Source organism: Manis pentadactyla, chromosome 1, assembly GCF_030020395.1.
Source record: "Manis pentadactyla isolate mManPen7 chromosome 1, mManPen7.hap1, whole genome shotgun sequence".
Classification (NCBI taxonomy): Eukaryota; Metazoa; Chordata; class Mammalia; order Pholidota; family Manidae; genus Manis; species Manis pentadactyla.
In genome coordinates this window covers 193919374-193945424 of record NC_080019.1, presented here as the reverse complement: position 1 = coordinate 193945424, position 26051 = coordinate 193919374, and the positions used below count along the sequence as shown (strand labels likewise).

The 26051-nt window shown below is 45.5% G+C and overlaps 1 protein-coding gene across 1 annotated transcript in view; it reads right to left on the bottom strand.

Moving 5' to 3' along the window:
* Positions 1–3091: 3091 nt before the first annotated feature.
* Positions 3092–26051, bottom strand: part of UMODL1 (uromodulin like 1) — a 108714-nt gene continuing 85754 nt past the window's right edge. The window contains 2 exon segments of the mRNA XM_057504873.1: positions 3092–5343; positions 5444–5504. The gene's annotated coding sequence lies outside the window, so the exon portion shown is untranslated.

Genomic DNA, 26051 nt, shown 5'->3' with positions numbered 1-26051 from the left:
TAAAACTTCTGAAAACCAAAGATAAAGATGAGATCTTGAGGGCAGTGATAGAGACATGACATCTTATCTGAAGAAGAAAAGTAACTCAAATTACATAAGATTTCTCTTCAAAAACAACAGAGGCCAGAAAGAATTAGCACAACACTTAATTTGCTGAAAGAAAAAGAACTGCCAATTCAGTTTCCTATATCCAGAAAAAATATCCAGGAGTAAAAGGGAAATCAAGACATTCTCAGATGAAGAAAAACTAAAATAATTTGTCACCAGTGATATATCCTAAAAGAATGGCTAAAAGAAGTCCTCTAAACATAAAGAAAATGGTAGAAGTAGGAAAGTTTGTATATTAAGAACACTATACTAAGTAAAAATATGAGTAAATAAAATAGACTTTCCTTCTGCTTTTGAGTTTTCCAAATTGTGTTTGATGGTTAAAGCAAAAAATTGTAATTATGTCTGATGTGCTTCTAGATATACATAAATATTTAAGACAATTATATTACAAAACAAAGGAGGGTAAAGAGATATAAAAGGAGATAAGGTTTCTATATGGCAGTCAAATTTATAAAACTATGACACCAATAGACTGGTAAGTCATGTATATGTAATAAAATGCCTAGGGAAACCACTAAAACAGCTTTACAAAGGATATATTCAAAAAAGCACTTAGATAAATCAAGATGGAATTCTAGAAAATGCTTAAGTAACTCCCAGAAAGGCAGAAAAATAAAAAGAAAACGTGGAAATGAAAAACAGAGAACACAGGGGAAACAAAACAAAAAAAATCGCAATGCATACTTAAGCCCAATATGTCAACACTTACATTAAATATATATGGACTCCACCAATTCAAAAACAGATTGGCAGAGTGGATTAAAAACATGTCCCAACTATACTGTCTACAAGAAATTCACTTCTAATATAATGATACAGGCAGCTTGAAAGTAAAAAGATGGAAATGATAAGTCATGCAAACATTAATCAAAAAAATGAGAGATGGCTATATTAATACCAGATAAAGTAGACTTCAAGCAAAGAAAGTTACCAGAGATGGAAAGGGACATTACATAATAATTAAAGGACCAACCCACCATGAAGACATAGCAATCCTAAATCTGTATGAACCAAACAACAAAACCACAAAATATGTGAAGCAAAACTGATAGAACTGAAAGGAGAAATAAATAAATCCACAATAACAGTTGGACACTTCAAAACCTCTCTCAATAGTTGTTGGAACAACTAGACAATTAGCAAGGATATAGAAGAACTCAACAATGCCACTGACCAACAGGATCCAATCAATATTTATAGAACACTCCAACAAAAAACAGGAGATCATCCATCAGAACATTCTTTTCAAATGTTCATGGAACATATGCCCAGATACACCATATTGGGCCATAAAGAAAACTTCAACAATTTTAAAAGAATTTAAATTATACAGAATATGTTCTCTGACCCAAATGGAATCAAATTAGAAATCAACAATGGAAAAATAATAGGAAAATCTGAACACTTGGAATCTAAACAACACACTTCTAAATAGTCCATGAGTCAAAGAGGGAGCCTTAGAGGAAATACAAAACACAGTCACTGAATTAAAATGAAAGTACACATATTAAAATTTGTGGGACACAGCTACAGAAGAGCAGAAAGGGAAATTTATATCACTAAATGCATATAAATCAATGATGAGGAAAATTTTCAAATCAATAATCTAAACATTCACTTCAAGGATGTATGAAAAGAAGAGCTAAATAAACTAAAAGCAAATAATAAAGACAAGGGCAGAAATCAATGAAATTAAAAGTAGAAGAACAATAAAGAAAATCAATGAAACACAAATCGGGTTCTTAGAAATGGTCAATAACATCAACAAACCTCTAGCAAGACTGACAAAAAAAAAAGACACAAATCACCAATTTTAAAGACAGAGCAGAGGATATCATTACAGATTCCACAAACATCCAGAGGGCAACAAAGCAACACCACAAACAACTCTACACACATAATTTTGACAACTTAGGTGATGGACCAATTCATCAAAAAACCATAAAAACTCACTGAATATAGTTACCAGAGATGGAAAGGGACATTACATAATAATTAAAGGACCAATCCACCATGAAGACATAGCAATCCTAAATCTGTATGAACCAAACAACAAAACCACAAAACATGTGAAGCAAAACTGATAGAACTGAAAGGAGAAATAAATAAACCCACAATAACAGTTGGACACTTCAAAACCTCTCTCAATAGTTGTTGGGACAACTAGACAATTAGCAAGGATATAGAAAAACTCATATAAAACTGAATATAAAGTAGGTTATTTGAATAGCCCATAAAGGAAATCAAATTCATGATTTCAAAATCCAAAATAAAGAACTTTCCAGGCCCAGGTGGTTCAGGACAAAATAGTTCCAAACTCACTTTATTTACCTATTATTACCTTGATACCAGACAAAGAAAGCATAAAAAAGGAAACTACAGACCAATATCCCTCATAAATTTATATGCAAAAATCTTTTAACAAAACATTAGCAAATAGAATTCAACAATATGTTTTAAAACATATGCACTATGTCCAAGTGGGTTTACCCCAGGCATGCAAGTCTGGCTCAATACTTTAAATTCAGTCAATGTAGTGCACCACATCAACAGACTAAAGAAGAAAAATCACATGATCATGCCAATTGATGTGGAAAAAGCACTTATCAGAATTCAACACCCATTTGTGATTTGAAAAACTACCAGAAACATAGGAATAGAGGGCAACTTCCTCAACTTGATAAAGAACTTCTGTAAGAAACCTATAGCTAACATTATAACTAATGGTTAAAGATTTAAAGCTTTCCCCTTAAGATCAAGAATAATATAAAGATGTTTGCTTTCACCACTGTTATTCAACATAGTTCTGGAAATTCTAGCCAGTGTGGTAAGTCAAAGGAAATAAAAGGCATGCAGATTGGAAAGGAAAAATAAAACTGTCCCTATTTACAGAAAATATAATTGTCTTCATAGGAAATCCCAAGGAATCAACAAAAACATTCCCCAAACAGTGAGTTCAGCAAGGTTGCAGGGTCTAAGATAAACATACAAACGTAAATTTTATTTCTCTATTTTAGCAATGAACATATGGACACCAAAATTAAAAATATTATATCATTTACAGTTGTTCTAACAAAAGTAAATATTTAGGTGTAAATCTAGCAAAAATATGTACAGAGCTTGTATATGGAAAACTATAAAATGCTGATGAAAAAAATCAAACAAGATATTTTAAAATGGAGAGATACATCATGTTCATGGATTGGAACACTTATAATAAAGATGTTACTTATCACCATGTTATACAAATTTGAGGCAATTCTTATTCAAATTCTAGCAAGAATTTTTGTAGGCATAAACAAAATTAGTCTAAAAATTTTAGAAAGGCAGAGGAATTACACCAGTTAAAATATTATGAAAGAAAAAAGTTGGTCTATCTAATTTCAAGAATAATTATGGCTATAGTCATCAGTATTGTTTGTTATTGGCAAAGGGACAGACACAGAGATCAAAGGAGCAGAGAGAAAATCTGGAATTATACCCACACAAATATGCCCAACTGATTTTTGATGTAGATACAAAGCACTTCAGTGGAGGAAGAATAGTTTTTTCAACAAATGATGCTGAAACAATGAGACACCCATAGGCAGAAAAAAAACCTCTAAGTCTCATGCCTTATGCAAAAATTAACTCAAAATGAATCATGGATTTAAAGGTAAAACAACAAATCTTTTAGGAAAAAAAACAGGAGAAAATCTTTGGGATCTAGGTTCAGGCAAAGAGTTCTTAAACATCAAAACAATGCATAAAATAAAAATAATAAATTGGACTACATCAAAATGAAAAACTTTGATTCTGAGAAAGACCATATTTAAAAGATGTAAAGACAAGTTACCAACTGGGAGAAAATACTTATAAATCTCATCTCCAACAAAAACTAGTATCAAGTATAGAAAGAGCTCTCAAAACTCAACAGCGAAAAAAATCAAACAAACCAATTAGAAAATGGGCAAAAGACATGAACAGGCATTTCACTGAAAAAGACATATAGATAGCAAATAAGCACATGAACAGAAGTTCAGCATCATTAACCATTAGAGAAATGCAAAGTAAAATCACAATTAGGTGGCATAAACACTTACCAGAATGGTTAAAATAAAAAATAGTGCAACACCAAATTGGAGGATGCAGATTAACTGGATTGCTAGCACATTGCCGGTGGAAATATGAAAGGTACAGCCACTCTAGAAAACAGTCTGGCAGTTTCTTTAAAAAAAACTGAACATGCAACTATCATTTGACCCAGTAACTGTACTCCTAGACCTTTATCCCAGAGAAATAAGAACTTACATTCATACAAAATTGGGTATGCAAATGTTTACTGCAGTTTTACTTATAATACTGCAGACAACTCAGATGTCCTGTAACAAGCGAATCATTAATCACACTGTGGTCCATCCACACCATGGAACACTATTCAGCAATAAAAAGGAAGGACCTAGTAAGGCATGCAACAACCTGGTGGATCTCCAGAGAGCTGTATATGGTGTGACTTCATTCATGTAACATTCTTGAAATGACAAAATTATTCAAATAGAGAACAGGTTTGTGATTATCAGAGGTTAGGGAGAGGATGGGATGGACAGAGAGAGGGTGTGGCTATAAAAGGGCATGAAGGATGCTTCCAGGATGGGATGTTCTGTATCTGGACTGTAACAGTATCAACATCCTGGCTGTGTATGGCTTTACGGTTTTGTAACATGTTACCACTGGGGGAAAATAGGTAAACAACTGCATGGGAACCTGTAATTATCTCAAAATGCAAAGGTTAGCTTCTTTAAATCACAGGACAGTCCTCAATGAGGCCTGTCTGGATGAAGTGACCTTGGACCAAAACTGTGGCAGAGAGTAGACATCACGTGGACTGTGGGGAGTGAAACGTGGGTGGAGGAGCTTCCAGCAGGAACGGGAGGACACGGGACCAGACAACCCGGCTGCAAGGCAAGGGAGCCTTTGGGACCATCCTTTGTCAACTGTCAACCTGAGAAGGTGCAGAGGGACAGGGTGATGCTCTTCCTCCTTCCTAGAAGTGTGTGTGTGCACATGCACACGTGTGTGCACACACACCCAGGCATCTGCAGACAGTGACAGTGGGGTGGGGTGACAGCCCCATCACTATCCATCTGTGGTGTTGTGCTGGTCCTGAGCACTCAAAGCCTCAGTCTTCATCAGTAGAATGGGAAAAAGAAGAGTACCATTGTGATGGCTGAATAAGATGGGTAGTTAAGGTGCCTGGGAGATTAGAAGAGAGGGAGGCTCATATATATGTCACATTTTCTTCCCCAACCTGAGACCGTGACCTGACCCTCCCCCCATTGTTTTCCCCACTTACCGTCTCCCTAAATGGCTTTACCCCTCTTTGCTTCCTATGATGAGCTGCTCTGTTGGGTGTTCTGCAAGGGAAAAAACGGGTACAGAAATGTACCAAGGAATTCCTAGTTCACCAACCTTAGAGCAACAATATTTCAATATTAAATATTAAGGCATCATTTTGATGGTTGAAAGGTACAAACTTCCAGTTATAAGATTTATAAGTCCTGGGATGTAATGCTCTGGTTATCAATACTGCATTGGGTATTTGGCAGTTGCTAAGAGAAATCTTAAAAGTTCTCATCACAAGAGAAAAAGCTTATAACTCTGTGAGGTTGTTTCCGGGCAGCTGCGTCTGGGGGGCCCTCCCTGCGCACCAAGTGAAACCTCAGCCCAGACGGTGGAGGGTCCCTGCCTCTGAGTGAGAGCCCTCTCAAGCAGGCAAGTGCAGGTGATGAAGGAATCCATTAAAGCAGGAGTAGGAGGGAACGGCAGCCTCCCCACCGGGCAGCAGAGAGCAAGGAAGAGCACAGGGAAGGAAGGCAAGGGAATTAACTCCCGCTCGGCGTGGGGCAAATCCCTTGCCAACTCCTAAAACCAGGGCCACCTGGCGTCCGGTGACTGGATCTGCATAGCGTGGGAACTGAGTCCCTGCCACCCCAGGATTTGGGGCAGCCGCAGAGCGCTGGATGGAGTGAGATTGTGTTCTGAGAACTTCCCAGAGGCAGAGAAAGGAGATTTTCAGGCAGGCTGCTAAAGGGCACGAGCGTACAGCTCCTCCGTACTCGTCTGCGGTAGGAGAGAGTCAGAGGGAGACTTGTGCTCATCCAGAGAGCAGAGGAAAGAGCAAAAGTGACAAAGACACTGCTGGAAGAGCACAGAGGCAAAAAGCAGCAAGTTGAGCAGTGGCAAGTTCTCATTTAGACAAAAAGTCCACGCTCGAAGAAGGAGGAGTGGGGAGGTGTGCCCACGGGTTTGGGGTTTTATAGGGCCTTTTGGGTAGGGGTCAGCATAAGGCACGATGCATGCAGGTGATTCATAATTCCTGTGAAGTTTTGTCTTCAGAACAGGGTTGTTTAGTTAGGCTCATTTACACTTGGGAGGTCTGTCTCCTGTCCTTGTTACAAAGTTACTTAATAGATTTAGGGGCTGGAAGAAAAGGAAGAACAGCCTATAGATTAAAGAATAAATTGGGCCTTTCTCGCAGGGTAAGTAGATTTTACAATGGCATGACCCTTGTCCCACTTCCTTGCCCTGCCTAGAGGTGACGGATGTTAACTAGCCTTACAGTGGTGATTGTTTTGCATTGTACACAAATATCGAATTACTACGTTGTATGCCTTGGACTAATAAAATGTTATATGTCAATTACATCTCAATAAAATTGGAAAAAGTATTAAGACTCCTTATTTTTCACTGTCACACAATACATCTCAATTTACAGATTCACTGTTTTCCTCACTAGTCTCTGGGCCCAGAGGACCGGGAGGTTCTGCCTGGTTCTCCCTGCTCCCCAGCACCTAGCAGAGGCCTGCCTCCGACACAGCTCTCCAATATTTTGTTGGATGATTGAAGTCACAGACACTTCACATCACAGTTCAAATCATAAATTATTGTTTTCTGCCTATACTAGAGGCATGACATATTCTCTTTGACCTATAACTACATTGACTCCATGCACTTATATTAATTTTTTACATTAAAAAGCACTTTGTCAGTGGCTTACCTACAGCTTAGGTGCAAACACATGTCAAGGAGTCCTGCCATGCGGCGCACTTACTCTGCAGCTAATAAAGAAAAGAAGGCCCTACCCTACCTAGGACAGAATTTTATTTCTGCAGACATGTGAAAACTCCCAAACCACAAAAGATGATTCCGTCTCTGTTTTATGCTATGAGAAGAAGGGTTTAAAAATAGGCATGATGCAATCATATGTGTAATACTATCACCAATGTAATTATTACTGCAGCAAACAGGAAACACATGAGGTTACTACAGGTCGGTCTGCTCCTTCCTGGGTTCCTGGCTAAAGGGTTACTGACATAAAGTAGCACCCACTACCTGTTTGTATGCAGATCAGCCAAGTATGAAATCTATTTATTCCCCACTTTTGGTCAGATGATAGATTTTGCATTTGTAAATGTGGAATTAATTTTGTTATAACACACACTGAAAACAATTATAGCACAAACTGAAATTCACCAGGAGCCACAGTGTAAGCGTTAAGGGTAAATGGAGTATTTCCTAGTGGAAGGTCTAGAATAACTTAAATAACATCATATCATGATAGCTTTAGCCAAAGACTGTTGCTCCCAAGTGGGTTGGTATAGCTTCCAAGACCTCAGAGCTGAGGGGGACTTAGCCAGCACCCAAGGACTGATAGCACAGAGGCCATAGTAGGTGTCTGGCTTTGAACTTGACAGCCTCTAACTCACTCAATCCTCATCATAACTCTACAAGCCAGACAGCATTATTATCCACAGTAGGAAAGCAAGGCACAGAAAAGTTATGTGACTTGCTTGAGGCCACACAGCAAGAAAGTACCACATCTAAGATCCAAAATAGTCAGTTCCAGCACCAGAGGTTCTAATTTTTTTTTCCCTGTAAGAAGGATTTTTTTCTTGTCTTTTTTTAAGTAAAGCACACAGTGTTAATGTAATGCTTGGTAAATTGTACATATCTATATACTTGTATTTACAAATCTATACGCCTGTGTATTCGCCACCCATGAGGATACAGAACACCTCCACATGGAGTGAAAATGTTCCTGTGGGTCCCAGGTAATTTCTCTCTAAAGGCAAACACTGTTCTGGATCTGATGCCCACATCAGCTGTGTTTATCCTCCATCTTCCCATGACTGGAATGCAGTAAGCACCACCTCACAGCCAGCCTCTGTCACTCAACCTTATGCTTTTGGGATGCATGCATGATGTTCCCTGTATCCATAGCCCCTTCCTTTAGGCCACAATTTCCATTTCCATCCTCCTGCTGCCGGACTTTTGAGTTGGTTCCGGTTTTCAGCTAGTATACAGTTGCAACATTCTTGCTCTTGTCTCTTGGTGGACATAAACATCCATTTCTTGAGAATGTACCTAACAGGGAAATTTCTGGGTTATGGGATAATAATATGTTTAACTTTAGCAGATACTACCAGCTAGTTTTCCAAATACATGCCCACTTACACCCCCACCAGCAAGGGAAGTGTCCGGGTCACTCCACATCCTCGCATTGCTTTGCGTTTCCAGTTTGAAATGTGACCATCCTGATGGGTATATGGTGATTCTAGCACTAAGGGTTTACTTTGCCTTTCTCTACTGACTAATGATGTACCTGTTCAATTTTCCCCCCCATTTTTAAATTGAATTATTTTGTTTTCATGTTGACCTATAGGGTTTCTTGGTCTACTATGCATATGGGCTGTCACATAGACTGATCATGAATATGTGTTCCTAGCCTACACTGCCATTTCAGGTTCTTAATGGTTTTTCTTTCCTTGATGGTCAAAATTCCTACTTTTAATAAAATCCAATTTATCAATTTTTGTATGTTTTCTTCCAGAAATGCCATTGTTTTGATCTTCACATCATTTTAAATATTTATGCCCTTTTGATTTTTGTAGATTCCAGTTCACTGTTACAATGCCCCCTCTTTGCATGCATTTTGTCTGTCTTTTACTGTTTTTAACATATTTATCATAGTTATTTTGAAGTCACTAATCCTACTCCCTGGGTCCTGCTCTGAAGTCCGACCTCTGAACATGCCCGCTGTCTCCACGGAGGAGATGAACTCACACCCGCTCCGGACCTCGTTGCTCCCACGCTGTGTGGCTGGCTGCTCACCTGCACCCTGTGGCAGCCTGGCTGACTTACCTCGGGGCTCTGTGAGTGCGCTCCCAGGAAGCAGGCAGCAGAAGAATGTTGCCATCCACCCTTGGTAATAACCCCAGTGCCATCTTTGCTTTCTCACAGCTTGGGAAGCTGTCTTGGGCAACACCAGGTCTTTAGGGAAAAGTCGTTTTCTCCATTTTCCTTGAATCCGCCCGTCCACACTGAGGACTGCAAACTCACAAAACTACAACCCACAATTTGAGTAAAATGTTCTTCATCTCTTTAAAATGTCCTTAAATTGACCCTAATGGATAATTAGTTACATAGCATGTTGTGAATATTACAAACTAACTCTGTTCTCTTAAAACAAAGGTAACTCATACACCGTAACCGGGACGCTGGGGTTTTCGTCTGCTTCTGCGGCTGGAGGGCTTGGAGAGATTCTGTAAAGGTTGGTGATCAGTGGCAGACAAACTCCCGTGTGTGCACCTGAGGTTCATGATGAATCCCTCCAGGGGAAGAACTGGAGAGTGTTTTTATCAGTCTCAATCGCCACAGTTTAGAGTTTGCCACAATGCCGCAGATACTTCACTATTTCAACTGTACCAATTTTTCAACCCTTGACCACGTGAGAGCTGCGAGGGTTGTCAGCTAGCCGTGGGGTCAACGGGGCGCGAGTGCTGACTGAGGCCCTGGAACCGCGGGGCTGCAGATGGGGATGGCTGGGCACCCCGAGATGTCCAGTGTCCCTGGAGCCTTCCTGGCCTGTCTTCCCCAGCTGACCTCATGACCCCCGACTCCTCCCAGCTGTCCACCTGCACACAGTCCTCACACTGCCCCTCAGGGCTCTGACGGGAACACCCTCAGCCCCCATCACCTCCCCTCCCCAGATGCGCTGGGTTCCCAGGCCTCCAGGAAGAAGCTGTATCCACCCTGTGCTCCCCTGAGAGGCCTGTCCCCAGAGGAGAGCAGGACACACGTCCAAGGCCAACACAGGTTCCCGTGTCTGAGACCACGTGGCTCTGCCAGACCTGGCTTTGCTCAGCCATCTGGGTCAAGCTGGCCATCTGGTTGTCCCCCCCAATTTCTTACAGATCTTGCCCCTCGCCCAGCAAGTGACCACTCCCCTCCAAGCTGGGGCTGCCCTCTGCCCTCTCAACTCATGGAGGCACCAGCGGTGCCAAAAAGGGCCATAACAGCAGTGGGGGGGGGCACTGCGTGAGGCTGCACAGGGTGTCAGCAGCGGGTTAACTCACTCTGCATTCACGCTGATTCCCTGCCTCTCAAGAGAGGCCAAGGGCCAGAAAACTTAGGGCCCTTCTCTGCCCCCGCTGCTGTCACCTCCTGTGGGCACCTGCAAGCCCAGTCAAGAACCACAGAACTGTGGGGGCCTCACAGGGCTGGGGGAGCACAGAGAGAACCTGCTGGCACCAGCACCACCTGCCTTCCTCTGCTCCCTCATCTCAGCCGTCCGTGATCATGGACATGTGCCTTTCCAGGTCCACGTGTGCTGCATGTGCCCATCGTCCCAAACCACGCACCCTCCCTCCTCCCACTCAGTGACCCGTCCCAGAGTGGTCTCAGCTCTCCGACACTCTCCCTCTGCCCTTGCCTGGTGCCTGCAACCTAAGCCCACCCAGCCGGGGCCCCCCCGGATTCTGATGGGATCAGCTCTGGGTACAAGGGGTTTGAATAGCCCCCCCTGTGATTCGATATGAGTCCAAAAACAAGGACAGATGCCCTGTGCCTAAACTTGAATGTGCCTAAGAATTCCCTGGGAGCTTGTCAAACACTCTGACCCCACATCTGACTCGCTGCACCGAGGACTGTGCACTTAGAGCCAGCCTCTCCAAGCGCCCACAGCACATCCATCTTCTTATGACCCTGGTGTCATCCTGACATCCCTGGGAGTGAGCTTGCTCACCCCCTTCCTGTCACGTCACTGATACCAGCCCTCCAGCATGAACACATGCTCAATCTGACCAGGTCTCCTGTCCCTTGCATTAGTGACCACATACAATACTGCAAGTCACTCCAAAGCCACACTTCCCAGTAGAACCTCCTGGGGGTGGTAGATCTGGAAGTGATGTCTCCATTTCCCCCAGACCCAGGAGCCAAGGCCTCTGCATGGGACAGGAAAGAGGTCCAGGGCCAAGCCTCAGACCCCTGAGGACCATGGAGGTGGCCCAGGCTGAGGGCCAGGAACCCCTACCCCATCTCACACACAACCTTCACCAGCCTCCTCCCACCCTTAGGAACCCCCTCTGCACCCCTGTTGGAAGTGACCCACCTGTCCTAACTTAGCCTGTGATCAAAGTCTGTCTGGGGACCTCAGGACCTACCCCACATGGTGGTGTGGTGTGAGGTCACGCTGTGCAAGACTGTGGTTCATAGACTCAAGCCCCCAAGAGTGTGAGGATGAGGGTGGATTGCTTTTCCTGATGAACCAGAGGATAAGAAATGAGAAGTAAAGCCCCTGTCGACACCCTTATTTGCTCTTCCAAAAAATGTCCTGGAATATTTTCTTGATGCGCCAAAGGTTAAATGCGTTTCAGAACTACAGGCACCAAAACAAAGAAACAAGGAAGTCGGGAGTACAGATTTCGTTCCCAGCACAGGCAGAGAAGCCCCGAGATGTCCCGAGGTGCCACCTCTCTCTACTGAATGATTCCAGAACATGGAAGCCCCATTAAAGCGGAGCAGAGCTGGAGGGTGGCCGAGGAAGCAGACCGCGCGATTCGGCTTCGGCCTCCCTGCCTTCCGGACACGCTGTCGAGTCACACTGGGCCCGGAACAAAAACGCGCCCTTGTTACCAACACATCAATTTCCAGAGGCTTTGCCCTTCAGAATCATGGAGGTCCCAACTTAAAGGCTTTGAATATGAGACTCTCCTTACAAAATCCTGATGGAGCTCCAGAGAAGGGACCCCTGAGACCCCGCCCCTTCTCGGGCACCATCTGCCCCAGCAGCACATCCGGAGGGTGGGCAGTGCCCCACAGGCGTGCCCACACTTTTTCCGGCTTATTGTTGAGATTTTCCAGTGCATTTTCCCAGAGACGCAGGGCTAGGTTCCCAGGACAGCCCATGAAAGCCTGGTTTTGTTTCATTTGTAGATAAATTGCATTACTGCAATTCTTCACAGCACTAAGTCATGGAACTCAGTATAGAGAGCTCTACACCACCACATTTGTCGGAAAATACCCCAAACCCAGCCTCAGACCTCCGGGAGCTGGGGTAAGGGCTTGATGTCCCCCTGCCAGAGATCAGTCTTCAGCGAGGCAGGCCCTGGGGCACCCACCTGCATCCAGGTGGGGTTAGTAGGTGGGCCACTGTGGCCCAGTGTTACCCAGAAGGGGCAACCCCGGGGCTGGTGGGGTGAAGCAGGGAGGGAAGAGGCGGGACAGCCCAGTCGCAGGCCGAGGCAGCCTTTCCCACTACAGGATAGCAGTGGGTACAGGAATTTCTGAGGGTAAGACCTTGCACACTGCTGGTGTTTGTGATCTCCACACCAGCCAGGGGAGATGAAGGGAGCTGGCCAGAGTCCCACCCCCACTTCAGGACAAAGGATCTGGCCTGAAGAACAGCAGTCAGGGCTCATCTCGCAGGCCGAGCTGGATCAGTCAGTAAGGCTGGCATTGCCTTAATCCCTGGCAGGCAGGATCTGGACTCAGCAGACCTGGTGCCCTGATCAATTAGAGATGTCTGCCAAGGGCAGGGGCCAGGACCATCTGTGTGCGCGCACCAATCCTGGCTACACCCTGCTGGGAAAGCCAGTGTCTGCTCTTATATGCAAGCAGACACTTGGATAATTTTCAGAAGTCCATTATAGAAGCATTACTTGTCAAGGATTCTACAGTTGGGAACATAAGTCTGAAAATGTTCTGTACCAAATGATGTCTGTGCAGCATAGGGAAAAAGAAAGTGGCCTTATACTAGGGGAAATGTACTGCTTTTCTGTACATAAAACTGAATACAGCCTGCAGAGCTGAAATCACTACTGTGGAAAGTAGCATGTTTCTTGCTTCAGGTCTGGAAACACACAGCTACATGCTGCATCTGCAGCCACTGTATATGACACCTGGGTCTTTACTGTGCTTTTATCTTACCATAGTTTATGTCTCTTCTAAATTGTATATTGATATATTTGGGGAAGAAAAATAGCATTTTATTGATAGATTTGTGACATAACTTAAAAGACACTGCTAAAACTCTATTATTATCATCTTAAAATGTTTTTTATCTGCAAACACCCCTCAAACTGTAGCTTCCAATATGTCTCCTGAGGTGGTTCCTGAGGGGCAGGCAAACAGGTGCATACCTGGGTCAGCGAGACCTTCCGGGAGCAGAGGTTGGCACATGCATGACACCCACTGAGAGCGCTGGCTGTACACGGCCCTGCTTATAGCCCTGATGTAGTGGTGGTGGGGTGGGTGTGGGGGGCAACGGGAGGGGCGCCTAAACGCATTCACATGACCTGTGCCCCAGCTCTCCAGCACAGCAGCGTGGGTGGAGCTTAGGTCGGAAGAGCCGGCTAGTTTCCTGATCCTTGCAGAGGTCAGCTCACCACTGAAATCCACTGCAAATCTGTCATGCTTTTAAGTAAAACAGATACTTTGGTATTAACAAGAGTGAGCTCATTGCACATGAAGTAACCACATTTAGGACATCTTCCAGCGAATGGATGCAAGATTGATAGATGATAGATACATAGATAGATTGATCGAACAATAGATAGATGACAGATTTTCACATGAGTGAACGGCCAGGCCAGCCCATTCCCGCCACTCCGACTGCCGCTCTTCCCCTGACTTCCAGGTGGACACCAAAGCGCCTCCTGTTCGCTTGCTCAGCATTCGGGAGCCGACCCTGTGTGGCCCTGCTCCTCCCAGCTGCCTGGCCTCGGCTATAAGACCTGATCACAGAAAATGCCCCCGTTTCTCCCTTTCAGCTTCGGCTTCGGGGCTTACACTCCCGAAGCCCCCCTCCTCCTGGAGAGGAGGAGACAGCAGGCAGTCCCCAGCACCCTCTCCGCCCCTGGCGGTCTCAGGCAGAGGATGGCTGGGCGGGCTGTCCCTGGGGTGCTGTCGCCCCTGCGTTTATCTCCGTTGTTATCCTCCCTGCACTGCTGAGTGTGAAAAGGACCCAGAGCAGCCGCCCAGCTGAGGGACAGGGAGTGTGCCTGGCAGCCAGTGCCCAGCCATCCCTTCAGCTCGCCACCCGCTGCAGAGTTAGTAAGACATAAACACGGACTTCTGATCAGCCACTTGGCTGCTTGCTTATAATCCCGCATCTGTTTTGTATGCTAGGTTTCGGTATTTCACACCTTCTCCCAGGGAGGAGATGCCTGTAAACTGTTTTCCATTATGAAAACAATAATAACCTTTCACCAGCTGCCTACCACATGCCCAGCGCCTTGCCCGGCTGTTTACACACCTCGTGGACGCCACTCCTTGGGACAACCAAGAAGCGGGGGTATTATTTCTAGTGACCAACTCTCCCAGTTTTCCCAGGAGTTGGGGAGGAGGGGAGACGACTTCCTGGGACGGGGATTCCAGCGCTAAGCCAGGGTACACTGGTCACCTTAGACTGTCCCCACTGCACAGCGGGGGCGAGTGACGCCCGCAGGGGCCTGGGCTGTCCAGGCGCACAGGGAGAGCCAGCGGGTCCCGCCCCCTTCGCCCTGAGGCCTGGCGCACCGCGGCAGGCCACCCCCGCATGTTCCTGCTTCACGGAGCCATCAGATGCCCTCCTTGGGGCTCCGAACCCGAACCGAGGTGCGCCGAGCTGCTCTCCAAGCCTGACATGAATCCTGAAGACATGAAGCCCAGGAAGGGGACGGACCTGCAGGGACACAAGTTGCTGTGTGCCACCCCATACGGGGCACCTGTGCCACGTCAGGGCCCACACCAAGGACAGCTCACACCCCCACGTCCTGCCCCACAACACCCTCCATGAGGGCGACCCTCACCCTGCTCAAGCCCAGCACCTCCCTCTGGACCCCGGCACTGCGCCCCCCACCCTATCTATCTGCTCGGCACACCAAACGACTATAGGACTGGATTTTTCTGAAAGCAAAAGAGGCAGACTGCTTCTTAAAAATAAGATAAATCATACATGCCTATTATAACAAAATACAGATATGTGAAAAAAATTGTTATAGCCCTCTTCACTGCCGACATGAAAGTGAGACCCCAGGGTTAAGAGTTTGGTGTTTACCTCTTGTGGACTGAACTGTCCCCCCAAAATTCATACCTTAAAGCTCTAACTGCCAATGTGATGGACAGGGGGTCTTTGGGATGTGCAGAGGTCACAAGGGTGAGACCCTCTGAGATGGGATCAGTGCCCTCATAGGAGAACCCCACAGGGCACACTTCTCCCTCTTTCTCCCTCCTGCTCTCTCTCCACATCGCTCTCCCTCCTCCTCCTCCCCCCCATCTCTCTCCCTCCCCTCCCCCTCCTCCCCGTCTCTCCCTCCCCACCTGTCTCTCCCCCTCTCCCTCCCCTCCCCCCTCCCCTTCCCCCTCCCTGTCTCTCCCCCTGCCCCCTCTCCCCTCCCCCTCTCCCACCGTTCCCCTCCCCATGCTGTGTGAGGACACAGTGAGAAGACAGTCCACCTGTAACCCAGAAGAGGGCCCTCCCAGGAACCCGTCCCTGCTGACACCCTGATCTCGGACTTCCAGCCTCAAAACTGTGAGAAATAAAGGGGTGCCGCGTAAGCCCCCCAGTGCAGTGCTTTGTTTCGGGGCCTGACAAGGAGACACTGGGCCTCGCGGCGGGCTGCGGCCTAACACGCCTGCAAGGGGCAGTGGCTTTCAGCTGGGTGAGGCCAGGGGATCTGGGGGGTGATGCCAGAAAAGCCGGAATTGCTTGCAGGGGCTGCTGAAGGCCCCTCTGCTGAGAGTCCCGAGAGAGGGGAGGATGGCCAGGGAAAGGGCCCTGCCTGGGGGAACACGGAACAGCCACGAGCAGAGCGCCGGCAGGAGCAGGGGCGGGGGGCCCGCTCGGCGAGGTCCGGGATGGAATCAGGGGCGTGTGCCAGGCACTTAGGTCTCAGGTGGAAATGAGGAACGTGCTATTGGGCAGTGGAGAAAAGACCACCCCTGTTACAGGAAAGGAATGCCCCACATCGCGGAGCAACTGCTCCAGCTGAAGCAACACAGATGTGGGGGTGAAGAGCCATGGCTTCCGCAGTGGGGGACTTATCCGTACCAAGGAGGGAAACCGCTAGCCTGTGGATTTGGCCGTTTCCACGGTGCAAGCACTCCCAAGCTGGACGGATCCCAAGCTACCAACGCGATCTCATGGGCACGGCCTTAGGAAGAGGTGTGCAGCCCAGGCAGGTGCAGAGTAGTTCTACCAGGAAGGTGTAATTGGCCTAAATAACCTCAACACATAAATATGGCAAAATGTGCTGAAATAATCAGATTCAGTTTGAGTACCTATTACCTTTGGTTTTAAAATTCTTCAGTTTTGCATACTGGCTGCATTTAATAATCAGTTCTTGCCAGCTGGGAGAGCCCAGCTCCGACACATCCTGGATCTGAGACCCCCACATCTGGGCCACCTACTGGTGTCCTCTTCCCGCCAGCCGCCACACGCACATCACTTATGCATGGGACCTTTACCAGAAAATGACATCGTCTACCCAAGAAATTCTTCCCTTCTGGGCATAGGAATTGCTCTTGGTTTTAGGAAACCATTTCCCCAAATTCTAACCATTAAGTTTTTTAAAAATACGTTAGGCACAATTTTCTGGTAGGCCCCTGATATTTTAACTCAGGGCTCCTTGTTACTTGTCTACACATATGTGCACAGACACTTTTACCTTTCCTAATAAAGAAAAGATTGGCTGTGATAGTAGTTTATTTGCTAAGGAGTTTCATGATGGCTCACATAAGCTTTGAAGTTGTCCACTTAGTTCGTGACTATCTCAGAATGCCCAAATGGCTCAGCACTAAAACCAACCATAGGAACAGAAATTCACATACAAGGTTAATTTTATGGGAAATTCTGGCAGAAGTCAATGGAGAAACACTGAAATTTTAAAGAAAGGAAAAGAAATTACTAGACAAACAACAAATATAGAGAGTGAACCACTTAGAAATCTTGGAAAAGAAGAATAGAATTATGGCAACAAAAAATAAAATACTTTTGTATCTGGTATAAAGTCAAAAGAACAAATTAATACAGATAAAAGTAGAAATTACTGAGTTAGAAATCGAACAGCTAGTTGAATGAATACGCTCTTCCTTTGAAAAAAAATCTCCAAAACAGGAAAACCAAGGGACACCCTAATATTTGAAAGGGACAGAAGGTAAAAAGGTTTGCTGATAACTCTAAAAACTGGATCAGGGTACACAATGGTTTGCTATTATTCTCTCTACTTTAATGCCTGGAAATTTTTATACTAAAAAATAGAGAAATCATAGGAGAATACTAACTAAAGTATATATCAGAATAAAATTAATGGCAAAAGCCTAAACAGTAAAGCCAGGGGCCAGCACCATGCTAAAGCTCCATGCAGAGGACCACGGGACACTATGGGTCAGCAGCACTGAGGGGCAGCTCCCTGTCTCACTGCTGGATGGCTTCCCCCGGGGTGCCGGCTCCCAGGCCCTCCTGGAGTCCGCACAGCTGTCCTCCCTTCTGGAGCTCCAGAAAAGCCTTCAAACACTGAGATGCGATACTTGTATTGGAAGCTGGACAAAACATCCCCAAATGGCAGTGTCCGAGGGACAGAGATGGGCCTGTGACAGGCGAGAACACAGGTGTTTTTCCAGCACACACAGAACATTTACAAAAATTTACCTTCATCTGGGGCACAGCACAAGTCTCAAAACATTTCAAGTTTGGTTTCATGAACATTACATTTTTTCATCCACATTTAAGTGAGTAATTAACTACAATGATTACTTAGGAGAAAGAGATATACATTTGGAATTAATACATATATTTTCAACTAACTGATGATTCAAAGAAACTATGTTGAAATTACAAAATATTTTAAGTAGCCATATTAAGACCGCTACATCTTAAATCTTGACGGATTTGGACAAAATGCTTCTTAAAGAGCTATTTAAAGTTCTAAAAACTTACATTAGACAACAGGAGAGGCTAACATAATAATGAACTAGATTTCCAACATGAGAAGTTAGAAAAAGCAGCAAATGAGCACAAAGGAAGCAGAAGGAACTAATAAATGCAAAACAGACATTAATAATTAGAAGACAAATTGCACAGATGCCCGTGTACAGCTCAGATACACCAGCTTCCGTCTGAGGCCAGCTGTTGCCTCAGCAAACAGGTACATGTGGGTTCCCTTGCCTCCGGTCCTCACCTCAAGCCTGCTCAGTCCCACATCTGTCATGTCCTGCCCCCTTTCTCTGATGCTCCAGAAGTAGGATGTCAGCAGGATCCCACTCAGCACTCAGCCCAGAGCAGCCCAGAAGTACAGGGGATCAATGCCCCAGTAGTGACTTCACCGGTGGGAAGCAGCATCCCCTATTCCTTGGCTGGAGAAGTCCAGGAGAATTCTACGCCCAAGCAATAGGTCCCAGCTGGGTCGAGCTCCAATTGCCCAAGGCAGTGGCCAGCGTTTAGCATCCAAGAAATAGAAAATGTGTATCTGTTCTCATGCATATACCACTATGTTAATCCACCATAAGCAATGGGACTTTTAAGGTTCAACATATTTTTTTTAATTGACATCATCCAGAGCACATAGTCAGACCTCAATGCAATTAAACTACAAATCAACCATACAAACACTTCAAAAGTATGTTTAGGAAATTGAAATGCTCCTCTAACTGACTCTTCAGTTAGGAAATTACAATAGCAATTATGAGATGCTGGTTCCACCTGAATGAATGGCTTGCAAGTACCATTCCTAGAAACAGAAACAAAAATCAAAAATGTAAAAGTGAGTCTCTGTACAAGCTCAGAAAACAGAAGAGCTGTGAGGCGGAATGATACACGGGCAGGGAGTGGGGAGGGAGAGGAATAGGGAAGAAAAAATTATGACTAACAAGAGTGAAAAGTGGGATTTAATTGCAGTGAAAATTAAAGACACATTTAAGAGATACTATGAATAACTTGATCCAATGAATCTGAAAGCACGAATGAAATGGATTCCCTTTAGAAAAATAAAACTCACCAAAACTGAATCAGGAAGGAAACAAAAGCCTGCATGAACCTGTAACCCTTACAGAAACTGAATCAGTCAAAATTCTCTCACCTCCTAGCATCCCAGACAGATGTTCAGGGGAATTTTATGTAATCTTCAAGAAATAGATTATATGCATCTTAACAGATTTTTCAAAGAATAGAAAAAGAGCATGCTATATGATTCATTGTAAGATGCTGATAAAAGTTTGGTAATAAAATCAGACTAGGAAAATACATATTTCCTATGTGCAACCCAACCACAGACTTCATATCTAGACTACAGAAAGAAATCCTACAAATGTATATAGTAAAACAGAAACAAAACCAATCTAACAATTAAAATGCACAAAGTAGATGAACAAGAAATTCACAGAAGACACTTAGGCATCCAAAAAACACATGCAAAGATGCTCAAATTTGTCAGTAAACATGAAACTAGAAACTAAAACAATACTGTACCATTTACTCCTCACACTGGCAAACATTTTAAGCCTATGGATAACAAGTGCCCCCAGGCATGTGGAGAAATAGAACATTTCACACACTTTCAGGGAAGCTGTGAGCACTCTGGAGAGCAATTCGGCAGCATTTGATGAATCTGAAGATTCCTGTCCTCTCCAACCTGATCGTTTTAATGCTTAAGGCAAAGAGGCACACAGTGCCCCCCATTACGTGGTCAGCGGCTCTGTCTGTCAGGCCACCGCCTCTCAAATAAGGAGAATCATCCTTTGCTGTGATCCGTTGCTAAGGATACTTGTCAAGACTTTTTCCATTGTAATGATAATCTCATAACTTAAAAAAAAGAAACACTTCCAGAGTGTTTAATCCAGATAGAATATCGAACCATCAAATGTCAGCTCCCTGAATGAGTCGCTCTCTGGGATGTCAGAATTTCAAGTAGGGAAAAACCCAGTGAGTGCACTTTTACCTCTAATGCTAACACAAAGCGTCCAGTGCAAACATGAAAATGTTTCCAAGAACATTTTAACTGCTTAAAAACGGCCTGTTTTATAAAAGGATACCGAGGGTATTTTGCTGGAGGAAATCTATGTTCCTGAGAAGTCAGGTTGGATTTTGGGTGAGTGACATGGCTTTGGGGAACCCCTCCTCCCTGTTCCTGCTCACTCACCCCTTGCTCCTAGGAGGGACGATTTGGCTGGAAGGAATGTGAGATCACCGTGCCTGGACTCTTTACTTTACAGATGAAGAGCATCACCTGGCATTTCTCCTCTCTCACTGTGAGTTCTTAGGGAGACTTCAGTGCATCTCCCCAGCTATCTAATGAGCGTAGTATCCCTGGCAGAGAAGGCGCCAATAACTCTGAGCTCCAGGAGAGGCATTGATAACTGAGTGCTGGGTTTTTTATGTTCAGATGTTGAACCTTAAAGTAGGGGCCACTTTGAGGTCCTGGAAAGAAGCATGAAGCAGTTCCCTTGTTCCTCTGCCATGACTGTGCGGCTCTGGGGGCTGAGGGGATGTAAGAGCAGCTGCTGGGGGCATGCAGGGGGCTGTGAACTATGACCTGTCAAGAGAATGCAGAGCTGGGAGCAGAACGTGGGGAGGAGAAATCACATTTGTAAATGTTGAAATAGGTATTGGTTTCATTTAAAAGCATTTATTGAGCATCTGTTGTAATGTAAGCCATCCTTTGAGGCAGGTGCTCGACACCAGAGCTGTAGGCTACCTGGTCCCAACATTGAGCTTTACAACACTAAGTTCTATAAACACATGCATGCACTTGGAATATGCAAACACACATGCCACATGCATCCAAAATGTAACAAAATTTAGCCAGCATTTGGCCAAGTGCTAGAAACCCAAAGAAAGTCCTTCCTGTGAGATGGGGCAGCGGTATGGCTTCTAGAAAGAAGTAGGACTGTGTCAGGTATGTACTGGCATTAAATTCACATGTTTAACATGCCCATAGTGTGCAGGGAAGAAGTCCCTGGGTGGTAGCACCAAATGACAAAGGGGCCCCTTGCTTTGAAGATCATGAGCAATTTGTCACTGGTTTATAAAGATAACTTCAAAACTGCAATTTGAGGTTATTTCTTATAAAAACCCATCAGATCAAAATCAGTAAGGGGCAGCAGAGAAGGCATAAGGAGCCAAGAAGCTCTGAGAAATCGTGAAGGTGCATTGGGGTGATCCAGAAGTTTCTGCAGCGTGCAAGACAGCCTAGGGCAAAGATATGCAAACAAGTGCCGGGGGCTCCTGGGAAAACATACTGACACATGTAAGAACATTGCCAGGAAGAGCAGGAATGTCCACGCAGCTTGCCAAGCAGAAGGCCTTCCTGGCAGACTGCAGGTCAGTGTGTCAGGAATTTAAGTCACCAAGGACCGCAGGTGAGAGAGTACAGATCGTAGTGACATTTCTGTGCTAAAACCCAGAAGTGTTGCTCAATCTGCCTTCTTGAATCAAGGCTAAAGTGTATTGCCAGAAAAACAGGCCCTATCGATAAGGCAGAAGGTTAGATACAATTAAGGCACTAGCAACAAAGACATCAGGCCACAAGGTTTTAAAGTGAACCATAATGTAGACTCACCTGTACATATCGATGCCCGGCCTTGCCCCGGGAAGTGCTGGGGTGGTGGAATAAGGGCTATTTGTGGGCCTCTCAGCATTATGGTAATTTAGTAAGAGACCTTAAGTCTTGGAGGTCTGACAAGCAGGATATAACACTGGCGACTGTGTGCCCAGCACCTCTCCTGCCTGTCTTCAGCTCTAACCCCTTTGACCTGGGAGGCATCTTTTCCACCCGGCCAAGATGGAGAACTACTTGCCAACCATGTGGTCCTGCCCTGACCAATCAGAGCCCCCTACCTCCCAGCAACAGTGATTGGGTTGAGCCTGCTCATGTGACCCAGACTGGGCCAATCAGAGTCCCTGGGCCGGCTCCTGAAGCCGGTGGGGAGGCTGCATCCCTTGATGAGCTGCCGGTGGCCATGGGGTCTGGACAACCCTGCCACGGCCTCCTGCCCAATTCCCCACTGATGTGAGGCAGTGAACGCCCTATTTTGCTTAGGCTAGTTTGAGGTGGTTGCAGCTCAGGGAGAGTCGTAATACAGCCTTTTATGATAATGGTTTTTAAAGTGGCATTTTAAGGAAATAATAATGGCCCAAAATAGAATTAGAACTTGCCGTTGATTCAAGCCATTGAGGGAGGAATGATCTTCCTTTGAGAGGTGCAGATAAACCTTTGCACTGATACATGATTTCCCAAACAACCCCCAACCCCCACGACCACCTACACACACACACACACACACACACGCACGCACGCTCCCTTTAGAGAGTGTTATGAGATGAAACAAATTTTCCCAGGTGCTGGGATGAAATTAAATCCTAGAGAGTAGTAATTTACTAAATGGAACCTTATCATTTTAGAAGAGCTAATGGAACTTCTGAAACACCACCTGGCTCACTTTCTTGGAGCAGTTTTTTAATTGGCTGAATCGGGCTGAATAGCTCCAGAAAACTCTTAAGCTCCAGTGGTGGAGCAGCTGAGGGTCTTAAATGACAATCTGGAACGTTCTTCCAGAGCAGATGCATCTGCTCCCTGATGAGCATATAGGATGTTTCCTGAGGAGAAAACCCTGTCCTGATTCCTGATGGGGGGCTGGATGCACTCACCTCTCTGTTCAGTCTCTAGGTGGCCAGGTCCATATGGACCCATAACGGCCTTTCTGTCTGGCCCAGCCTTCAGGTTGCCCGGCCATCATCCAGAGGCCCAGAGGTGCCAGTCACTCCAAGGCAGTCCCTTGTCTCTCCACCCACCCCCCTGGCCACCACGAAGGGACTGTGCTCTGGGAATGTGGCGATGCTGGCCCAGGAATCCCAGGGGCCCATGTCCAGGCCAGCTCTGCCACGGGGGCTGTGGGAGCTTGGACAAGTCACCAAGCCTCTCTGGGCCACATCTCCTCCAGGTGTAGGTGAAGGCATTGGTCTGGCTTGGTACTTTTCAGACTGCCCACTGCCTGAGGCTCAGGCCAGGCGGCAGGGCTCGGGGGGAAGGGGCGGTCTTCCAGCCCCTCTGCAAGCAGGCATTTCCTCCGCCACCCGACAGGGGACAGTGGGCACCTTGGCTAAAAAAATCATGAAAGGATCCTCATTATCCTCAGCACATTATCCTCGGACGCCTTTGCAGTTCTGAGATTCAGTGAGTCGGGGCACTAATGGTGAAGCCACAGTGCCTGGGAAAGATGAAAATAAACCTAGACTGGTGACCATTTTCAGGGAATTATCCCGTACCTCTCTTTGGGCACAAAACACCATGGGCCTGCACAGGAATGGTGCATGTGATCCTCCTCACCCCATCAAGGCCTTTCTAAATATGTGTTAAATAAAACGTGAAATAGGAAGATGGTTGAACTGAAGTTTAACTTTACATCTGAAAGAAAATTCTTTAGCCTTTTAAGAAATTTCATGAATGCATTAAAGATCTCTTGATAATAAGTTTTCTCCCATGATATAAGGTTAAAACTAGCTGGAAGGGGGGAATCTTTATTTTGGGTTTTTTATTTATGTAGCAATTTTTTTGAAGTACATTGTGAACATTTTTATAATGCTCTCAGCATTTTAAGGATCGAAAAACTAGAGGAAGGTCAGCAAAGCAGAGTAAAATCCACAATGCTCTGATTGTTCTGAATTCAAAATGGGAAGAGAAATATTTCTACATCCCCATTTTCAGAAGAACTGACTGTTGCCCATTGTGAGCCGGCTTTAACTATTCCCGAGCCACCCAACCACTGCAGCAAACATGAACTACATCACTTCAAAGCTGTAGGCGTGACATTTCCACATTCCAGATAACACCATCCACATTACTAGGCAGTCAATGCTGTAGTTCAGCTGCAGGGAATTCTTTGCAGTTGATGAAGCTGGTTGCTGCCTCAGTTTCACAAATGAGATGGGAGCAGTCGGGTCCACAAAGATTCAAGCAGTCGGCATGGGGCTCTGGGCCACATTCCAGGCCAGCTAGAGTGCAATCCAGGAGGGACCCACTTGCTGTCCCCAGACCCACCCACGCTCATATCTGTTCACAACACAAGCGTACGAGCAACCGGTGGCCTCCACACACGACTTGTTCAGGGGGGCCACACACAGCAGCTCCCGGAAGGCAGCCCATCAGATCCCACCGGGGGTCCTGACCTGTAACCTTTTAAGTTCAGGTGTCTTTGAAGCATACTTTGGAGTCAAGTTTTCAAGGTGGGGGAGTGGAGGGGGCTTGATGGTGACAGAAAGGACAGAAGGAAGAAGGTCTGGGTAAAAGGACTCAGGGGCCGGTGTGCACATCTGTCTGTCTGCAGAAGCAGTTCCAGCTGTGCTTCCAGCAATCCGCGTTGCAGCCCAATCGGCATTCCTTCATCTGGGCAGCCAGGAAATCAACTGTATGACATTTGTTGAACTCCTCTGAACCCCAGGCACTGTGCTAAAGTTACAGGATGAATAGATATTGTCTCTGCTCTCAAGGACTTTATTGTCTAGCACGGGAGAAAGACAAAGAACTAATGGCAGCACAAGAGATGCTGCCATCGCAGTGCAAACCGTACACTCCGGGAGCCGGAGGAAGCAGCGACCAGACACAGCTGCATTACTCCGGCATTTATGTTAGTGATATTTTTGCTTGAAAATGATTTTTTATTTAAATTGTGATTTTAAAAGACCTGCTTTAAAAAACGATGACCATGCACTGTGGGGTTCCTAACCCCACATGCATCAAAGTGACATGTATGAAAACATTGCTATGAAGGGCAGAAGGGGTAACGGAAGCACACAGGCACGGATGCCAGGTTCCCACGCTCTGCAAGTGGGATGGTGTGATGTTATCTGAAGGTGGGCTGTGACAAGCTAAAGATGTGGAAGAGCGTACCCACAGCGGAGCTACAATGGCATATGGAAATGTACTCATTTAAAATGTATGTTCACACCAGTAAGGATGGCTGCCATCCAAAAGACAAACAACAACAAATGTTGGCGAGGCTGTGGAGAAAGGGGAACCCTCCTACACTGCTGGTGGGAATGTAAACTTGTTCAACCATTGTGGAAAGCAGTATGGAGGTACATCAAAATGCTCAAAACAGACTTACCATTTGACCCAGGAATTGCACTCCTAGGAATTTACCCTAAGAATGCAGCAATCAAGTATGAGAAAGATCAGTGCACCCCTATGTTTATCGCAGCACTATTTACAATAGCCAAGAATTGGAAGCAACCTAAATGTTCATCGATAGATGAATGGATAAAGAAGATGTGGTACATATACACAATGGAATACTACTCAGCCATAAGAAAAGGGCAAATCCAACCATTTGCAGCAACATGGATGGAGCTGGAGGGTATTTTGCTCAGTGAAACAAGCCAAGCAGAGAAAGAGAAATACCAAATGATTTCACTCATCTGTGGAATATAAGAACAAAGGAAAAACTGAAGGAACAAAACAGCAGCAGAATCACAGAACTCAAGAATGGACTAACAGGTACCAAAGGGAAAGGGACTGGGGAGGATGGGTGGGTAGGGAGGGATAAGGGGGGGAGAAGTAGGGGGGTATTAAGATTAGCATCCATAGCGGGGTGGGAGAAAGGGGAGGGCTGTACAACACAGAGAAGACAAGTAGTGATTCTACAACAGGTTG